The sequence below is a fragment of the Myotis lucifugus genome, unplaced genomic scaffold, assembly GCF_000147115.1.
Source record: "Myotis lucifugus unplaced genomic scaffold, Myoluc2.0 scaffold_85, whole genome shotgun sequence".
NCBI lineage: Eukaryota > Metazoa > Chordata > Mammalia > Chiroptera > Vespertilionidae > Myotis > Myotis lucifugus.
In genome coordinates this window covers 1,614,957-1,634,288 of record NW_005871133.1, presented here as the reverse complement: position 1 = coordinate 1,634,288, position 19,332 = coordinate 1,614,957, and the positions used below count along the sequence as shown (strand labels likewise).

Sequence of the window (19,332 nt, the reverse complement as noted above, 5' to 3'; positions counted from 1 at the left end):
GACTGGCAGACCAGCCGCTATGACGCGAACTGACCACCAGGGGGCAGACGCTTAACGCAGGAGCGGAAACCACAGGCATGGAAATGATTGAATAGACTGATGAATCTCAGAGGGAAGCGGGGAGGAGGGAGGGCAGGAAGAGATTAACCAAAGAGCTTATATGCATACTAGAGTTCCGGTGCACGAATTCGTGCACTGGTAGGGTACCTCGGCCTGGACTGCGGGGATTGGGCCAAAACTGGCTCTCCAACATCCCCCAAAGGGTCCCAGATTGCAAGAGGGTGCAGACTAGGCCAAGGGACCCACTGGTGCACGTATCAGGCCTCTAGTGACATATAATGGAATTCAAGGACAATATAATGAATATAACGATGGCGTTCAGGACATACTACCCCCAAATATGGCACTTTGGCATACTCAATTTTTTAAAAAGAAGTTTAAGAAAACGGCGGAAGAAGGTCTTTCTGTCTCTCCCTTGCCCTTCTCCCCTAAAGCAGGTCATAAGACCTTTAAGTGAGAGGTGCCCTCCCTATAGCATGAGGAAAGGAGCATCCTTATCTCTAAGATGAGGGGGCACTGAGAAGAATCAGAACAAAAAGGCCTTGCTAAGTTTTCCCCATTTACTACCCTTAGCTCATATTCTTTGCCCTATCCTTTTTCCCCCAACAAATGTCCACTTATTATCAAAACTATCATAAAAGCACACAGGCTTAACTATTTCTTTGGTCTTCATGTTGCTATGAAGGCTCCTATGTCATGTAAAATTTATAAAAATGATGCTGTATGGTTCTCTCCTGTTAACCTTTGTTAGATTAATTTTCAGACCCAACCAGGGACCATAACAGTGTCAAGGAAAATATTTTCCTGCCCTAAAATAACAATTATAATAAAAAGTACTATTCTTATTAGCTATAATCTTTAGTGAAGTGGTGTATAGGTGTGCTAAATAATGCGGACACTAAAAAGGAAAGTGATTTTGGAGAAAAAAGACAAGAGATAATCTGGGAAAGATAGTCAACTGGCTAAATGAAAAGAAATAGATGTTCATATATAGCATATTCAGCATACTTGACCATGACTAGGAAAAAGAAGCAAGCGGGAATGTGTATAAATGTTCACGTTAAGTTAGGTCAAGTTGATAGTGAAGTTAATAATACTTGATTTTTCAGTCAGAGTGTGGCTAACCATATGTAAAACATATTTTACTGCATGACAAACGTAGCAGCTACTATGTCTAACAGTTAGTTCAAACTAAACATAACTTTACCTTTGTACCTCTAGTATATATTTATTGAGTACTTACACACATCAGGCACTATATCAACCAGTATTAAGTGATTAAATACAGAAAGTACGCTTAACAGGAAGTATTATTCCCATTTTATAGAAAAATGAAGTGCAGACAAGTTAACTTTCCTAAGATTGCAAAGCTAGTAAGAGGCAGGGTTGGGTTTCAAATCCAGTGCTGGGATTCAAATCTAGCCCAAACACAAAATTTTTTAAGCATTATGCTGAATTCATCTTCAGTAAATTTACTTCAAGACTGTGAGAAAACCAAAAAATATTAATAACTGCCAAAGCATGAACATCTTTGGAATATGGTGAGAAGCTGGTTAATCTTGATTCTTTCAGAAAAATAATTTTTAAAAAATCAAATAAATACATGACTCATATTCTCAAATCTTAAAATAGACATGGTAAGCATGAAGCTATTTAGGTATTTTAGTATCCTCAAAAAATGGCAAGAAGAAGAATTCCCAAAGAAGAAATTTTAAGTATGGCTTTAAATGACAACTGGTTTCAAGAAATACTGAATTACTTAAGAGTAGAGAAAGAACGAATATATTTCTCAACTCTGGAAGAGAATTAAGCCTGATGCACTATACATGCACTGTATGTAATAAATTAGCTTCTCCTTTATGAATATAGACTGGTACCATCTTCACAGGAGTTTGAGAAAACAGCCACACAAATAACTTGTTCTGTGGTTTAGATGAGAAATCCTAGTTGAAAAAGGAAGTGATTTTGAAAGGGGGAAAAATGTTGACCAGAGAAAACTGACAATTCTATTTGCCAAAGTCCAGGCTACACATTTCATTGCACTGAAATGCATGTTTGTATGAACAAGTAAAAGAAAATTTACATTGCTGATAGTCAAGAAGATACTTTTCTGAATCTTTAAAATTTAGACCAGGTTTGGTGATAAACTAAAACTGTCTGTAAATCTATGGGTATGAACCACAGTAGGGTGTGACCACGAGCTGCTTAGTATTCCTGCTCTGTAATTTGCAGGCAGCTGTGCAAGTATACATATACTACCTCACATATAGAAGAGACAATTGCGTTAATTAAGAAAGAAGAAGACAAATGGAGACAAAATGCAGGCTGTGGTGTATAAGGGCACATGAAAGAAAAGAATTATGGGCATCAGCCCAGTAAGGAGTAAAAATCACTTTGATGTAAATTGTCCTCAATATTGAATAGAGAGCAATAAAAAAATAAAGCCCCCGGGAATTTATATGTTGATCCTTTTTTAGACTTAAATTGCCTACCAACACTCCCTTTGTGTCTTGGTAATAAATAACGAAGCTTTGGCTGGCTGGTGTTGCTCAGTGGTTGAACGTAGACTTGTGAACCAAAAGGTTGCTGGTTTAATTCCTGGTCAGGGCACATGCCAGAGTTGCAAGCTCAATCCTCAGTCGGGGGCATGCAGGAGGCAGCCAATCCATGATGTTTCTCTTATCGATTCTTCTATCTCTCTCTTTTCCTCTCCCTTCCTCTCTCTCTAAAAGTCAATAAAAACATATTTTTAATTTTATTTTATTGTTTAAAGTATTACAAATAGTTGTACATATGTTTCCTAAAACAGCTTCAATGAAAGGCCTATATATGACTTATTTATCAATCAATAACACTAGATTCTGACTTCAATTTTGTTGAAAGCTAAGAAATACTTACTATTGGTTTAGCAGCTTTATTTTTTTGCTTGTGTACCAATTCTGATTCCTATCTGAATTTATAAAAGCATGATTTTTCATGGACTTTTAGTCCCTAGTGTTTTTCAAACAGGATGTCAAGGAGACTGATTGGGGACAGAGAAGAAAGCCACACTGCTCTAGGTAAACTTCAGGTTTCAACAATAGAAGGAGAAAGACAATTCAGTAGTTTGAGATTCCCTTCTCTCCTATTATATCCAAGGTCAATAAGGAATTAGAGTTGTAGAGATTGGAACAATTATTTCATAATGATGATGCCCACACTCAAAAAAGACTGGGCCAGCTACCTTTGTTACTTTAAAAGGTGGAATATCAGAATATGCTGTAGGAAAGCCAGTCAGGCAATGGAGAATTAAAATGTTTTAGAAGCACTGACCTAGAACAGTGATGCTCAACCTTTTTCATTTTATGGTACACATAAACTAATTACTATAATTCTCCGGAACACACACAAAAATACATATATATTTGCTGATCTGACAAAAAAGTAGGTCTAATTTTGATTCATTCACACCGATGGCTATTATCATGTTGGCTGTTATCTTTTTTTAAATTGACAATCTAAGGGAAAAGAGGTCAGTGTCCTTGACAAAATAGTTAGGTATTGCATGTTTTAAAAATTCTTGTGGCACACCAGTTACCTCTTGTAGCACACTAATTAAAAATCGCTGACCTAGATTATTTTATGCTTCAGGAATTTAAAAAATGCATGTAAATCTTACTCATATTTGACACATACAGAATGAGATATTTGAGACTGGATTTGAACTCATGACCTGGTTAATATGTGTTTATTAAATGCTTACTGTGTGTGCTGCGTGTGGGGGAAGGTAGTATAAAACCCAAAAGAAGCTAAGTCAGTGTCTCTATCCAACCAAGTTCCTAGAATGATCCCTGACCAAAGCAAGTGGTATACACATAGAATAATGATGATGGACAGTGATGATCATAATAATAATGGCTGATTATGAGATCAACCCAGAAGAGAACATTGTGTTCCAATAGAACTTCTTGTGATGATGAACATATTCTATATCTATACTTTGTAATATGGTAGCCACTAGTCACATGTGACTATTAAGAATTTGAAATGTGACTGCTACAATTGAGAAACTAAATTTTAAATTTTATTTTATTTTAGTGAATTTAAATTTAAAGGCTACATGTGGCTACAGGCTATTATGTTGGAAACGGCAAATACATAGTGAGAAACGAAACAGAGAATCTGAGAGTGAATCAAGTTGATCACCAACATGTATGCAACAGTAAAAAAGGTAGGAGGAAAAGCAATATAGGAAAATACTGTCTTTAAGCACAACTGAAATTCCTTTGAGATGAATGGGAATTGGTAGAGAAGGTTTTCTGGAGGAAGATGTGCTAGAGTTATGGAGGAAGAAAGAATAGCACAAATATAACTATATAAAACCCTAATATGCAAATTGACCGAAATGCGGAATGACTGGTGGAATGACCCGTCATTGTGACATGCACTGACCACCAAGGGGCAGACGTGCAACGCAGGAGCTGCCCCCAGCCCACAGGTCCTGACTGGCAGTGGTGGGGGGCAGGGCCAGCGAGCGGGTAGCGCCAGGCCAAGGGGGGTGCAAGCGGGGGCCCCAATCATCCCGCTGGTTGCCCCACAGATCGGCCCTGATCACCGGCCAGGCCTAGGGACCCTACTCATGCATGATTTTTTTGCACCGGGCCTCTAATAATGGCCAATACAAAGGAAGAAACATAATATGACAAGAAGTTTCACCTTGATTGGAATTGTAGGTACATGATAAGGAGTAAGTGGCCAATTGTCCTTGTTTGCCTGGGATTGAGGGGGTTCCTGGTATATAGAACTTTCAGTGCCAAAATCTGGAAAGTCCTGGGCAAAGTTGGAGGAGTTGGTCACTTTTAGAAAATAATGTTAGATAAACAGTGGCTAGTCAAAGTATGAAGGACTTTGATAGAGAGGCATTTACTCTTGATAATAACTCAGAGATAGGTTATTATAGCTTTTTTGATTGGAGAGCTGAAAGGAATTAAAGTGGCCTTGGGAAGATTAGTCTGACATAAGAGAAAACAAGGATTATAAAAAGAGAATCAGTTATTTAGCTACTCTAGTAATCCAAGTCTGAGGTTATTAGGGCTTTAAATATCCAAGTTAGAGGGGGGGGGGGGGGAAAGAGAAACATATTTATTTAATGCTTACTATGTCCCAGGTACTCTATTAGATTTTACATAAATTATCTATAAATTCTCCCTGAAACCCAAATGTGGAAACCTTATAAACTTTAGAAAAGTTCACTGATTTATTTGTTTAAGGCACTCACCATTTCCCAAATATTTTTTGAGTTCTTCCTATAAGACATACCAAGTTCATGACTTATCTTACTATAACCAGGGTTTGAAAGTAGATCAGACTACAAAGTTTATTGTAAATATTAGAAGAATTAAAAGAAGATAATTTAAGGAAAGAAATAACAAAAATGACAAAATTTAATGACACACTGTCAAAGATGAAAAATAAAGAAGAGTCAAAACAACAAAGATTTCTATGTTGGGAAACTTTAGGAACATGATAAAAACAAGTGAATTAGACAGCAGAGTTGGATATAGTGAATTGACATCATAAAAAGACATTCAAAGAGCAGCTGGAACTATAAGTATGAATGCAAGCAAGATATGTCATTTTCGTGCATACCATAATGGCCAACATTTATTTGGGCTCTAACTATATTTATAATTAATATATTTTATTTGTAAAATGATAACATCATGATGATAAACTAACTTGCATTTGTATAAAGCTGGATTTCCATATAGTACTTGATAGACTTTTTTCATTTCTATTTCCATTTGGATTTTAGTTATGTACTTAATTTTCTTATTTTGATCCAAACAATTTATATACTTCAATTCATTTTTAAAAATTTAAAAGTGAGGAAGGAGTCAAGAAACTTTGTTAACAGCAGTTGCAGTGTTATAAAAAGATACTATTTCTAAGAGATTTCTTTAAACTGTCTCCAAATTTCCAGCTATTATATACAAACAGAATGAAAACAGTACACATTAAAGTGAAAGAGTGGAACATTACAGAAAATAGATTTCAATAAACAGTAAATCAATTATTAAAGATTTTCTAAGTGATAATTTATATAATAGGAAATCTTAGGTGATTATCCGGCAGTGTAGAATATTCATTTATGAATATTTATTATATTACAGTTTCTTTTACTTTGAACAGTTTGTGGTCCTCTTTTTTAAACAGGAAATGCTATAGTCTTTAGAGTCCAGTTTTCTTCCTTTCCTTCCTCTCTTCCTCCCTCCCTTCCTTGAATATATAGATCTACTATCTGCAATTTAAATAAAACTTCCATTTACAGAAGCTCCAAATTGTAAATCAGTTGAGGTTTGTTTAGATCAGATTTGGTGTTCTAAAAGTGTGTTAAGAGTTCAAAGGGCAGCCTAGCTGGTTTGGCTCAGTGGATAGAGCATCAGCCTGTGGGCTGAAGGGTCCCAGGTTCAATTCCAGTCAAGGGCACATGCCCAGGTAGCAGGTTTGATCCCCTGTAGGGGGCCTGCAGGAGGCAGCCAATCAATGATTCTCTTCCATCATTGATGTTTCTATCTCTCTTTCCCTCTCCCTTCCTCTCTGAAATCAACAAAAATATATTTTAAAAAAAAGAGTTCAAAGGGCAGCTGTTTTGCATGTTACAACTTAAAAATGCCACTTTTTCTTTAGGTAGCTAAGTTCTTAAGCACTAAATAAAAATGTAATTAAGTTTTAGTCTTTTTCTGCTCAACAGGAAAAATCAATTTAGCTTCAAAATTTTAAATTATCTCAATCAATCTTGCTACTGGGAAATCTAACACATTAAAGATAGGTTTAAAAGATGTTTATTAACTATTTTGGTGTAGACATTGTTACAAATCATTTAAGATTTATATGTAGTATATATTCCCACTTTGCAAATATTTCCCACAGGAGTGGGAAAAAAGTAGGTTTACAGTTGTAATACAAATAAGTAATCAATAATTAATAAATAATAATACAAGAATAAATTGTTTTGTATACCCACAACTATAAACCTACTTTTGCCCACCCCTATATGTCAGAAAATAGCACTATTTCTATCAGAAGATTGTACTAAGTCTGGCTTTTGTTTAGGCTAAGAAAATTCTGAAGCAATTTTTCTAAGTATTTTAAAAAATGAACACTGCTTAAACACTGTTGGAACAAAGTTGAGGGTTAGAGATTTGGAAGGTGAGTTTTTCCCTTTTTTTCATGTGGCTTGAAGCGATGAATAATAGTGTACAACAGAGACACTAATCTCATTATATTCATGATATTTTCATGAATTCTAAATGTGAAGCCAATTCCATAGATAAAAAAATAGTTAGCAGATTACAATTACATTTGAGTAAGGCATAGTAGGAGCTCAATAAATATATGCTGAATAACTAAGTACAAAAATAAGGATAATAAATTATACAAAGGGATGTCTTTCTAACATTTCCTTAAAGTTTTCTATCTTATACAACCACATCCTCTCTTATAATAATATCCAAAACTATATAATCAACGTAAACTAGGGAAATACATACTGTGAAAATATAAGACTACTGCATGCCATTCAGAGAGTTGATGACTTTCAATAACCCCTGAACAGTAGAAACCATGGTATTTAAGAAAAAATTCTCTGCCACTCACTTGACAGCTTTTATAACTTTGGGCAAGATATCTAACCTTTTGAGCCATAGCCTACTCATCTGTGAAATGAGGATGACAATAATATCTTTTCCAGAGCTGTAGTGAAGATTAATTAAGATAAAATAAGTGAGATGTCAAACACAGACTTGTCACATAGTAAGAGAATTGGAATTTTTACAAAGAGCCATCAATCACTAGTACATGGAGTAACATTTGCTGAGCAGTATTATCCAGGTAAGGTTAGAAATTATCTTGTTCTTGTACAACTCATGGATAGATTCATTTCTTTCTTTCTTTTTTTAAATATATTTTGATTTTTTACAGAGAGGAAGGGAGAGGGATAGAGAGTTAGAAACATCGATGAGAGAGAAACATCGATCAGCTGCCTCCTGCACACTCCCCACTGGGGATGTGCCTGCAACCAAGGTACATGCCCTTGACCGGAATCGAACCTGGGACCCTTGAGTCCGCAGGCTGACGCTCTATCCACTGAGCCAAACTAGTTAGGGCAGGATGGATTCATTTCTGAACAAGGCTTATTATTTTTTTAGTCTTATGAATGCCACAGAAGATAGTGACATGCAATTGGTAAAGCATTAAGGTTTCGAGAAGTTATTTCTACAGTAGTGGAGGTTAGTGAACATGATGTAAATGTGAGGAAAAGAAGAGACTGAGCCATAAGGTTTGACTACCTCCATAATGATGCTATAAAATACATAATGTACTTAAGCAACAGTCCCTTCAAGAGGCTTTCATATCAAAAAACATGAGGACATTCCCTGAAATTCTAATAATTAAGGCTTATAGTCTAACATTTGTGAAATAGTCATTTACCAACTTAAGATGAAATGGAAAACAATTATAAAAGTTTATTTCTGTCCAGATATTATCATATTAGAATGCCTAAGGAGTTCTTCATGGTATTAGTCTTTATAGCATCATAAGTTACCACCTATAGAGTCCACAGACATGTGGCATTGAGTGAAATATAGAAACCTACCACAAGTGACAAAAAGAGAAACATACTTCATGACAAATAAATAAAGCTCATGTGTCACAATGAAAGAAACAAACCCTGATAAAGCCAGAGTTCATTTAAGAACTGAGTGCTATGGAGCAAATGCCACAGCATACACAATCCCATCCCCCTGAATCCAGTTCCACATTCCAACCTGAGAGCCCTCCTGCACACATGCTGTCACAGAGAAAGTAATACCCTGATGGATGCTGTAGGCTGTGATTGGAGATGATGCCAATGGTAGACTTCTTATACATTCTCATGGGAAATGGAGAATTGCCTGGATGAAGTGGCAGAAAGAAATGGGTTATATATACCTTTTTTACACTGGGAATTATAATCCTGGGAACTTAAGAAAAGACCTATGAAAAATGTGATGAGATGACATAAATCTTCTCTTTTAAAAGTCTTTGCTGATATCACAAGTAATTCATTTGTCTTTCATTACTTTGCTTCTCACTAGAAATATATATTTCAAGAAGAAATTAATTATCCACAAAATCAGTTTTAAGAGAAAAATATCGGTAACAGTTGTAACTTGCAAAAGAAAGAAAATTAGAGAAGTTGGTTGTAATTCTACCAAATTTAAACTTTGTGAGGCTATGGGTTTAACTATGCTATTCCCCCAAGGCTTTTTCTTAAAATTTAAAGTCAAAAGATAATATTCTGCCTGTGGTCTGCATATACTACCTGGTATTTTAGATACTGTAATCTTTCTGTTTGTTGTTGTTTTGTTTTGCATAACATTATAATATTTTTGTGGTCAGAATTAAGCTGACAATATTGGCCTGCACATGGCAGCTATAGCTATAGTGGCCTGCGCAAAGTGTAGAAATGTTATGTTTCTAAAGTAACAAACTAAGACCTTAAAATTCATAGGCTATTAAAGTCCTTTTAATTACTAGTCATATTTTGAGGTACATATATTCTTTCCTTTTAGCTACTTAACAGTGCTCTTGCTTTGGAAAGAATATTCAAAGTCTATTAATAATATTTTAATAAATATGGCTTATAAAAACAGAAAATCCATTTATGCTATGGTTTAACATAGTAAGAATAAGAAATTAAACCCCTAAAAAGGGCAAAGAACATAAAAGTCAAATTTCATGTAAAATATTTTGTTAAAAAAAAACATGAATCTCATGAGGATAAGCTCTTCTAGCTCATAAAAACCTTATAAAAATACAAGTATCCTGAGTAACCTAATTAGTATCTTAAAAGGGAATGAATCCTTTCTTTTAAAAATAGAGAAATCATATTAACTTTTCATTTAATAATCAGTTTTGGATGCTTTTCTGTTTCTATGGATAATGGGTCAGAGTCGTCACTAATGTAATATAGATATTCAGCTACCAGAGACAGACCTTTACAGATTTGCAAACTGGAATCTTTGTCTTTAGCCAATTCGAGTTTAATAACAAATTATTTGTTCAAAGGAATCTTTATGTAATTAAGGTGGTGATAATAATCAAATGGGCTATTTGGGTTTTAAGCATTTCAATATGATACAGTGATTGCCAGAAAAAAAAGTTACTCAGAAATAGTGCAGTCTAAAAATATAGAAATTTTTCCCCAAACAGCTAACTTCTCCCTTTTCAGCCAAATGCAAAGTGCAAGGCAAAATAAATTAAGGCAAAAGGAAAATAAAATAAGAAAAATGGTGAGGGCGAGCATGTTGTTGACCATGTAATAAAACACGTGCAAAGTATACCTCAGAAACACTATAGGTAGATGAGCACGAGGGAAGCCGAGCCTGGTTTTGCAGTGGGGAAAAGAAAACACTGTTAAAGAGGAAACGATAGCATAGTAAGGGTCTCAGAAGTTTAGATGGCTCCATCACCACACATTTGCCAGACAGTAAAACAGCCTTATAAGAAGACACTTGAGTTTGAAATCTCAAGGTTCAAGCTAGTTGAGAAGAACCTCGTGATAAAAAAAAAATACCAGCTTATAAAAAAAATGCATGACGACGATGACTCCCTTTAATCAGAATCTAGTATAATAATCTTGTTGAAAAGAGGCTAATTTAAGGTTAACAGAAAAGGACTTTGTCCTATGGTATCACACCAATCTTCATTGGCTTAACACTAGCAAACTACATGTGACATTATTCTTTAAAGAGGGCACTAAGCCAGCTCAGTATTCTAATTCTGATTTCCTGTTCCTACTATTCCATTCTCAGTATTACTGAATATTTTTCTCTATATATCTATACCTATAGCCCTATCTCTATTTATATCTACCCATACCAATACCAAAAAAGATATGAAATCTTAAACACAAACTCTTCTACAGACCTATCTTTTAAAAACAACTATTTTATATCTTAAAACATGTTTATAATCTTCATGACTTCAAACTGATCATTTTCTGGCCTGTTTTTCCTTTCTAGGTTGTCACATTGCCATGTTCAATTCTGTGGCTTCTTCTTTCATTAGGTTTTCTCAATGTCATGTGAAGCAAATTCTTAAGTCTACATTCTCTAGTTACAAAATTCTTCATGAAGTTCCAAAATACAAAGTTAGGATGCGAAAATGAAGGTATAGGAAATGTCAAAATGGAGGAATCAAATGCCCTTATTATTTGATTTGTTCTTTAACTGTATTCCAGCTCAGCTAGATGTAGAAGGTCCTCAGTGTATTTATTGAGTGAATGAATATACAAACTCTTTTCTTCTAACCTTAAAAAAACTTGAACCATGTGAAATAATAATCAGAAGGTTTTACACTTACCATTAAAAAGACCTGTGATAGAATGTATGACTGCCACTTAATGAGTTACTTTGAGGTAGTTTTTAAAATATGACCAAGTCTTATTTTTAAAAAATAAGGAAGAATAATTAAGAAATTATATCCTGGGTGGTGAACATATAATACAATATATAAATGATGTATTATAGAATTGTACACCTGAAACCTATATAATTTTATTAAGCAATGCCAACCCAATAAATTCAATACAAAAGAAATTATACCTTTATAATCAATCAATCACAGACACATCTAATTTTCTTTAGCAAGATGCCAGTTCTAATAAAGCCTTGCCCTGCATGTTTATTCTGTTTCTATAACTATACCCATAAAACTAAAAAACATTATCTTTGAAATCAGTTTGCGTCTTGTCTCCCTCCCACCTCTCAATTATCCATTTTCTATTACTAGGGAAATTTACTTGTCAAGGAGATCTTTTATTAGTACCTTATTTTTGTATAAAATTTCTGAGAAGGGCAATTCTGTAGTAAGTATTAAACACCTCACAGATATGTTATTTCCACTCCAAATGATGTTGTAGGCTATTGTAGGTGATTTGATAAGTATTAGATGAGAAATTTTTAGTTCGAAGCACAAGATAAATTTTAGCTATTTTTCAGTAGAACTGAAACTTCAGAAATGTATTAACTTTACATACATGTTAAGCAAATTCTAACAAAGTAAAAGGTAGCAAAATTAGCCAGTTTTCCAAAAGAAATAGCCCTAAAATTGATTTACCGCTATCTTTATCTTTATTGTAGTGCAGACATATTTATAAGACATTATCTATCAAAGTACTCAGAATGTTACATAATTATTATAAATTAAATGCATATTATCAATGAATAAATGCCAAAAATGTCAAAAAAAGGAAGACTTAAAGGCTTACATAACATTCTACATACAAAACCCAAAAGACATAGAAATTTGCCTAAAGAAAGTAGAGTATACAAACTGATGTTTATTCATTTAAAAGCTACTGGCAATGGGGGGATAAGGACACATATGTAATACCTTAATCAATAAAGAAAAAAATTTAAAAAAATATTTATAATACACAGAAAAAAAAAGCTACTGAATGTTTATTTACCAAAGGAGTAGTGTTCTAGCTGTTTCTCCTCACCTCAGAAAGAGTTGGCTGATTTGCCGAAACCGGTTTGGCTCAGTGGATAGCTGTATAATAAGATATGATGTATTACTTGTTACTGTTAGAGTCTTTCCCATTTGTATGGTACACATCCCCAGTGGGAGATGTGCAGGAGGCAGCTGATCGATGTTTCTAACTCTCTGTCTCTCTCCCTTCCTCTCTGTAAGAAATCAATAAAATATATTTAAAAAAAAAAAAAGAGTTGGCTGATTCAAAGCAGATACCTTTAAACTTTTAAGTGCTGTATAATAAGATATGATGTATTACTTGTTACTGTTAGAGTCTTTCCCATTTGTATGGTACTTTTTATATAAGGTATGATTTTAGGTGAGGTCCAATTGGAAATTCAGTAGAAATTAAAAGTTGATCATGATTTTCAAGGGAAAAATTATTAAGAGGCAATGAAGTGATAAACAAAAGAAATGCAATGTATACTGCAAAAATAGTTTAAAAATACATTTTAAAAAAAGTTTAAGAGAGCAAGAATGGAATTTATCTTTATACATTAAGTGGTCCCCCAAAGAGGAGGAATGTATAATCTATACTTTTTTCATATGATATGTCTATATTTGAACGGTTTAATGTTAATTCCATAGTAAGTTTTACTCTGTGTGTGTGTGTTGTGTGTGTGTGTGTGTGTGTGAGAGAGAGAGAGAGAGAGAGAGAGAGAGAGAGAGAGAGAAAGAGAGAGAGAGAGAGACAGAGAGAGAGAGAATATATGTGGCATATAAAAAGAGAGTAGCTAGCAGGAAAAAAAGGAAGAATAAAAATGCAATAATAATCTGAAACCATCCCTAGAAAAATGAGCAGCTCTCCTTTTCTCAAGCTTTAAAATGTAGATAATTTCACACAGCCTCTACTATAATCATTTCTTTGTCAATGTCATCTTTCTTTTCAATGTTCTTGGCAGTTCTTGGCAAATGTTTTCTATAAACATTCAGATAGTAAATATTTTTGGTTTTACATTTCATATGGTTCTTGCCTCAACTGTTAAGCTCTGTTGTTGTAGTGCAAAAACAAGCATAGATGATATACAAATAAATGAGTGTGGTTGTGTTTCAATAAAAATTTATTTTTGGACACTGAAATTTGAATTTCATATAATTTTCACATATCATAAAATGATATTCTTTTGATTTCCCTGCATCATTTAAAAATGCAAAAATCATCCCTAGTTTGTGGGCTCAAAAAAGAGAAACAGGATTTGGCCCAAAGGCTATAGTTTGCTGACTCCCGAGTTATAGCATTAATTTGATGAATATAAAAGTGAAAAAGAGCCCAAATACAATTCAAAAAATATAAGAGGCAATTCAGGAGTAAGGCTGAAATGAAAATACTGATTTTAAAAGATCTACAACCTTACCATCTAATTCATTATTTATATTACCCCTACTTCATATCAGTTTTATTTTTAGTTCACTTTGTGCCAATAATCTGTCTGCATAAGTCATCTTCCCTTTTATTGTTTTTAAAAGCCTTTAAAAATTAACATATTTGGTTATCTATCTGTATACATTTGTAGCTGAATAAAAAGTTACTATCATATTACATAAACTGAGTGAAAATACAAAATTTGTGGCTTTGAGGTATTTTTACTCATCTCCTTGCTTTCCTTTCTACTCGTCATTATTTCATGAGCATATATCTAACTTTTCTTCTAAATATTTTAATACTCAGTCTTTCCAGAATCCCATTTTTAAAAACTAATTAACTTCAATTTTGTAAATTTATCTTGATTTATATTACTTAAACAAAGTGTTAGTTTGTCTTTTCATAACCTATGTTTTCCAATTTTCAATACTATCTACATTGTTCTTCAATCTTGTGCATTACTTTTAGTATTCTTCTTACTAGTTTCATGCATTTGGTTAAATGGAAAATAACTTTTTACTTTATGTGGTTTTAGTCTTGTCATTATTCTCAACACATTACCAGTCTAAGAATTTGCAGTAATTTTTGCAGTTGTTAAATTAGGCAAACTCTGCTTAGGTAGAAAATGATAATATTATCAATATGAAACCTACTAAAAACCCATTGAGGGTTCAGAATATTTCAGCTTTGTGCAATGGACAGATAAAGATGATAAATTCTTAATGTAGAATTCAAGAATCTATTACATCCTACTTTTTGCTATAGAGGAGTAAATGTAGGATAAAGAAGTATATAAATAAAATTTAATATTCAAAAAATTATATTTTAATAGAATATTAAATTTTATATAATTGATTATCCATATTAAGTAAGAATGCAAGGTTCTTTTCTCTCTAAAAAATAATATATTGTGTAGATGATACCAATAGAAGCATCAATGACTTAATGAAATCCTTATTCCAAACTTCTGAATGATGCCTCACCTTCTACAATTATTAAATAAAATATTTAAGTGGCAAGATGGTTCTAAATCTTTCCTTTTAATGAAATATTTAGCAGTGTTTCAATGAATAAAATGGTACCCACTGTTTTGTTCTTGTGTGTGATCACCTATAATAAATTTGTGTGGAACTGAATGGTGACTATCTGCCAATTTACCCCATTTTAGAAACAAAACCTATTTATATAGCCTATGGTCCTGAGAATAACTTTATTCTGCTCTTCAGCAACATTTTAAAATATACAAGGCATATATTACAGCATTCTGGGGTAATAGAAATTAAAGGCGAAGGAGAAAAAGTGAACATTCAGCTAAGCATTTTATTTGCATCTTTTCTTAGCTGAGCTCTCTAGAGAAGATATAATTTGCCTTTAGTTTTTTTTCTACTCTTCTAGTTAACAGAAACCTCAGAATGATATACCTCTATTCAATCTTTGCAGAAAAAAAAAGGTATACAGAACAAGTGCGGCCCCATGAAATGAAACAAAAGATGAAGATACTGAGACTGGTCATTATGTACTATACTACGCAGTATAGGTGTTGAAAAAAGAAATCGAAGAATGACATGAGATAAACTAATTTGCAAAGTACAGAACTTTCCATTTAACCCTAACATAACACTAACTCCCCACCAAGTTGATGTGAACATGTCTCAATTTTCTAGTCTTATTTTTATTGAAAGAAAAAGAATATCAGCTCTCATGATTGATTAGGGAAGAGTATGACACTAAATACATATATTAATTAATATAATCAGAATATCTTTAGTGGTTTTTAGAATAATATCCAGGTATCTTTAGACTGATTTAGACATAGAGTTCATGCTAATTTTTTTTAAAACAGTGGAACACATTCTGAGGGCGATTGTGGATGATCTTTTAACTTCAATAAGAATATAAATAGAAAAGAAGGACTGGCTCCAAAGGAAGAAGTAGAAAACACTTGTTATCCTTTCCTTCTCTGTTTAGCTATTATAATTTAATTACTGATATTAGTAAAAACAACTTTGGACTTCAGTAATCAAAACTTAATATAGAGATATACATAACTATATATGGTATCTAATTAAAAACAAGCTGAGAATTATTATATCACTATTATTTTTCATTCTACCCTGTATAACAAAAACTATCATAGCAATATGAATTAAATGTATAGCACTAATCTTGAGAGAAGTCAGGGCTAGGATTCATAGGCACTTTTTAAAAAGCCTTAGGAATGGGAGGTCAGGGCTAAATAGAGCCAGAATTATTTAGAGTAAACCCTTGATTTTTGCAGACCTCAATTTAATGGACAAAATTTCTAGTCTGCATGTCATATGTGAATATTAACACTGATAACTTTAAAATGCTTTTACCCAAGATTTGCTTATAATTAAATTAACAGATTATTTTTTTTAATTTTTGTTATTAATTCACTGCTATTTTTTTTAAAACAAATTTTAGTGAATAGGCCATATGATGGAAAAACACTGTAGTAATTTCACTGACATAAATAAATATTACATACCTACAACTATAGTCTACATATTTAAATCCAAGAGCCAACACTCATAAACAATGTTCAAAGAATGATTAGCATGTGCCCACACCGCAGCGCTTGTGCTACTTGGTTCTGTTGTCCTGTGGCAAGACTTTCTGCAGCAGTTTTAACGCATGCCTGCTGATGGTTGGACTTGGGCTAAGCCATGCCCCAGTGTCAGAGCAAGTTCCTCCTCCAACCCTGCTTGCTGCACTAACTGTTGGGAACTCAGCTCCTCATTTATCCTGTGCTAGCTGCACCATGTTGGGGGCATAGGTCTTGATCCTACCCTACTACGCCAACTGTTGGATCCGCACCTCTCTGCCAGGGGCTGAACCTTCTTGGACATCCAGCATGCTCTGAATAGGGCCTTCACACTCTTAACTGGCCTTGAGCATCCGGCATATTCTGAATAGGGTCCCCAACCCAGCTTTGTGCATTTGTTTACTTTCGATGACTGATGAATGCATGCATTTACTAAACTTACTCAGTTTAAAATTAAAATTACAGTATACATTTAGAAAAGTTTTCTGTGAAATTAAACTTTTCATACATACTTAATTTTAATTACACAAATATGTCCACATAAGTAAAAACAAGTAAACTAACTAATTTGTCAAGTTTTTAACATGCATTTAGAAAACCTTTATTATATAATGGACTTTCAGCTATAATGAACACTCCCTCTCTTAAATTAATCTGTTATATCGAGGTTTTACTGTACAACAATAATTTAGCTTTTCTTCTGCCATATTTATATCATATACCATTTTTGAGATTTACTTCCATTTATCTTAGAAATATATATTCAGTAGGAGAGCTAAGTATTCTGAGTCTGAACTACTGGTCACAAAATACTATTTTTGCCTTTGATTATATAATATATGCACAGTATTGAGTGGCTATAAGGTATTGTTCTCCTTCAAAGTGTTATCTTAAGCATATTATCCTTTATTTCAAGTAAGATGTTACATGATGGTGTTCCTGGTAAAGATGCTTACTATGTTATTTTTAAACAAAAAATATCTTACAGTTAATCCTAAAGAATATGAGCTGAGAAAAGTCTATTAATTCAGAAAAAAGTCTACTTGCCAGAATACCTATACTCTAACATAGATCATTTTCCTTGACAACTGAAATTGAATCATAAAGGCTCTATCACTTGGATCCAGCCCATAAATTATAATCCTGTTGACACATCTAACAGGGGACAGAAGAGACAGTCAACAGAAAAGCTCCAAATGAAGTCTCATGAAAAGATCCTCAGAAAATTATATAATTGTATAAGAAGCACAGATTTTGCAAAGGAAGTTTTTATTTTGTAATGAATCCAGAATGTTATTAAATCAACCTCAATGCTAGTGTGGCTTAAGGGTCCTCTGCTCTGCCAATTTAATCTGTATTTCATAAACATGAGCATGAAGCTGCAGCTAGAAAAGAGGGAGAAAAGAGAAAAAAAGTAAACAAAAATGGAGATGAGAGGACAAACCAATCAGATTTGGAATTACCAGTCAGCAGAAGTTTAGGGGAAAAAAAATCACCGAGTAAAATCGTACATGTACTCTGAGAGAGTATCCTTTCACATTGCCTTCTAGGTGATCTCTGAGCTCATCCAGCTTTCGATGGAGCTACATGTAAACATCAAAAAATGAATTGAAAAAGCAACTTGTTCTCTTTTCAGTTTTTCTTTTAAAAATATGATCATAGCATTGCACATTTCTCACTGCCTTTGGCAAACATTTCAACACATCAAAGATCTTTGTATAATACAAGAATACATGCTAAATAAAGCTGTGACTAGGGAAGCCAATATTTTAATTATTGCATCTTGTCTCCCCAAAGCATTAGAGAAAAGAAATACTGTAACTACCCTTTTAATCCCCTAGAGATCCAATTAAGATTTTTCTATTTGGTAGAAATATGGAGTAAAAATATTTAAAAATTATGAAATTTGCCTTTCTTTCCCAAATACACTTTTTGATTTAAGGCTGCATCCACATTAAAGTAAACTGACTGAACCCAAATATCTATCTTTTGTTCTTATAAATAATGTGTGTATATATATAATCATACTGTATATATACTTAAAAACAACAAACATACAATTATAACTTGAAGTTCTATACACACAAAAGCTGAACATAGAGATAATTAAACACACACATACTCACACATACAATCCAGTTTATAGCAGATGGTGCTGCAGTTAGAGATGCTATTTGATCTTTATTTCACTATCAATAACTTCTCCAAAGTTATGTTGCTCTGCACATTTGAGTGTGAGTCATAATCCATAGTCTAAATGATTATAGATTTACCTTTCCTTAAAGACAAAGGTAAAATATGATACCTCACAGTAGACAGTGAGGAATGTTACTGATAATCATCAGGATACATAAACTAATATATTTGTGACTGAATAATTTTAACTTGCCTCATTTTTGAAATAGAAATTTAATCAACACTTCCTATCTCCTCTGATTATCCTTAGTGAAATAACATTTTAAAAAATGATACCCAGTATATAGCAGTGTTAGAGAACAGAGAGGATGATTTGTCTGGAATTAAGGACACAAACGTACAGATACACCTTCATCCATGTGCAATCACACGAGTGGCACACACACAAATAAATAAACAAATACAAAAAAAGTAAAATTAAGAAGGCAGAAGAGGCAAGGAGAGGAAATAGTGCAGAAATTGGTGCTTAATAAATTAGTAAATGGAAATAAATTGAAGGTGTGAAAAATTTTGAAATAACTTAATAGTAGGCCTCTAGAATCTAAACCAGCGGTCACCAACCTTTCGGACCTCACAAACCACCAGT

At 33.4% G+C, this 19,332-nt stretch overlaps 1 protein-coding gene across 3 annotated transcripts in view; it reads right to left on the bottom strand.

Moving 5' to 3' along the window:
- Positions 1-19,332, bottom strand: part of GPHN (gephyrin) — a 414,574-nt gene that overhangs the window by 114,653 nt on the left and 280,589 nt on the right. The gene's annotated exons all lie outside the window — the stretch shown is intronic.